The following is a 2,720-nucleotide window of genomic DNA, read 5'->3' as shown; positions in this document are numbered from 1 at the left end:
CATTGGCCCCAGGGTTAAATATCTCGGCTTCTAATGTGAGGTTAGGTTGAATGTGATATCTCTACTATTATCTTACACAATTTTTTGAACTTGAATTAGCTATCCGCCAAGACCCTGGAGCAGCTACAAGCCATAGATTTGTTCCAGAAACTAAGCATCCACTGTTTATCAGTACCCAGCTCAAAAAGATCCAACGGTTGATAATTCATGGATTCGCTATGTACGGATAGGCGCCAAGGTTACTCCACCAGCTTTCTGGAATGCTCCAAACTGATTGTAACGCCCTTGATGCGGCTATATCTCCCACGTGTCGAAGCACGACTTAGAGGCATAACCGCATTGAAAGCAATGTCGCAAGTAAGGTAATATTCGCAAACAACCCATGTAATACAATAAGGGAAAAGATACATACTTGACTTACAATCGCCACTTCACACAAATACATGAATAAAGCATTACATCAACCAGATACACACAAGGTCCGACTACGGAACCAAAATAAAAGAAGAACCCCAAATGCGACAAGGTCCCCGATCGACCCCAACTGGGCTCCACTACTGATCAACTAGAACAAAACAACACAAAAGACAAGATCTTCATCGAGCTCCTCCTGAGCTTGGTTGCGTCATCTGCAAGGACTCATCGACACCTGCAAACTGGTTTGGAAGTATCTGTGAGTCACGGGGACTCAGCAATCTCGCACCCTCGTGATCAAGACTATTTAAGCTTATGGGTAAGGAAAAAGGTATGAGATGGAGCTGCAGCAAGCGACTAGCATATATGGTGGCTAACATACGCAAATGAGAGCGAGAAAAGAAGGCAAAGCACGGTCGATAAAAGTATGATCAAGAAGTGATCCTAGAACAACCTATGTCAAGCATAACTCCAACACCGTGTTCACTTTCCGGACCCCGCCGAGAAGAGACCATCACGGTTACACACGCGGTTGATGTATTTTAATTAATGTCAACTTCAGGTTTTCTACAACCGGACATCAACAACTTCCCATCTGCCCATAACCGCGGGCACGGCTTTCGAAAGTTCAAATCCCTGTAGGGGAGTCCCAATTTAGCCCATGACAAGCTCTCACGGTCAACGAAGGATATACCTTCTCCCGAGACATTCCGATCAGACTCGGTATCCCGGTTCTACAAGACAACTTCGACAAGTTAAAACAAATCCAGCAACACCGCCCAAATGTGCCGACAAATCCCGATAGGAGCTTCACATATCTCGTTCTCAGGGCACACTCAGATGAGCTCTCCATACAACTAAAACCAAACCTCGAGTTTCCCCGAGGGGGCGCTGCACAGGACTCTAGTTTGGACCAACACTCAGAGGAGCACTGGCCCGGGGGGTTAAAATAATGATGACCCTTGAGTCTGCAGAACCCAAGGGAAAGAAAAGGCTAGGTGGCGAATGGTAAAACCAATGTTGGGCACTGCTGGAAGAGTTTTATTCAAGGCGAACTGTCAAGGGGTTCCCATTATAGCCCAACCGCGTAAGGAACGCAAAATCCGGGAACATAACACCGATATGACGAAAAATAGGGCGGCAAGAGTGGAACAAAACACCAGGCATAAGGCCGAGCCTTCCACCCTTTACCAAGTATATAGATGCATTAATTAAATAAGAGTTATTGTGATATCCCAACAAGTAAACATGTTCAAACAAGGAACAACATCTCCATGTTCCAACAAGGAACAAACTTCAATCTTCACCTGCAACTAACAACGCTATAAGAGGGGTTGAGCAAAGCGGTAACATAGCCAAACAACGGTTTGCTAGGACAAGGTGGGTTAGAGGCTTGGTTCAACAAAATGGGAGACATGATAAGCAAGTGTTAGGTATCGCAGCATAGGCATAGCAAAAGAGCGAGCAACTAGCAAGCAAAGATAGAAGTGATTTCGAGGGTATGGTCATCTTGCCTGAGATCTCGCAAGGAAGAAGAACGAGTCCATGAAGAAGACAAACGGGCGTAGACGAACGGGTCCTCACAAACGCGACGTTACCGGAACCAACCCAGAGAAGAAAACACCGGAAAAGAAGCACACAACATAGTAAGCAACCAACACATGAACATGGTATGATATGCGGGATGCGGTATGCGATGCATATGCATAATTTGCAAGGGAATGAACTAACCTGGCCTCAACATGGAAATCCAAGTGTGCCACTGGAAAGGTGAGATGAAATCGCTTGAAAACGATATGAAGAACGCCGGAATCGGAGTTACGGTTTGGAAATGGCAAGCAATTCAAATATGGCACCGGTCTGCGATATACAGCAAGTAGCCATCTAAATGCAACAAGATGAACATGCTACGACACTCAAACATGGCAACAAAATGCATGGCAGGGATCCATTCATGATGCTAACAAAAGATGAACACTGAGCTACGGCCAAATCATCCATTAATAGGTTCAAACAAGCATGGCAAAAATGCATTTGGTAAACAGATTTCAGACTTAGTGAAATTAACACTTGTATGGAATTTCAGATCAGGTATCACACTTTGGAGCATGGAAACTATAAGCTACATGAACTTAACATGGCAAAGCAAGGCATGGCATGGAGCTACTCAGGGAGGTTAACAAAAGTCCCTTAGTGACCTTGAGCCAAAAGGGATCAAAAAATACATTTGCAAGCATGTGAACATGGCAAAAACATAATCAGTTCTCAGACTTAGTGAAAAACTGAAGCATGCAAAATCAGATATC

The sequence above is a fragment of the Triticum aestivum genome, chromosome 6A (assembly GCF_018294505.1).
Source record: "Triticum aestivum cultivar Chinese Spring chromosome 6A, IWGSC CS RefSeq v2.1, whole genome shotgun sequence".
Lineage (NCBI taxonomy): Eukaryota > Viridiplantae > Streptophyta > Magnoliopsida > Poales > Poaceae > Triticum > Triticum aestivum.
The sequence above is the reverse complement of the archived record's forward strand: the minus strand, read 5'-3'. Positions refer to the sequence as shown.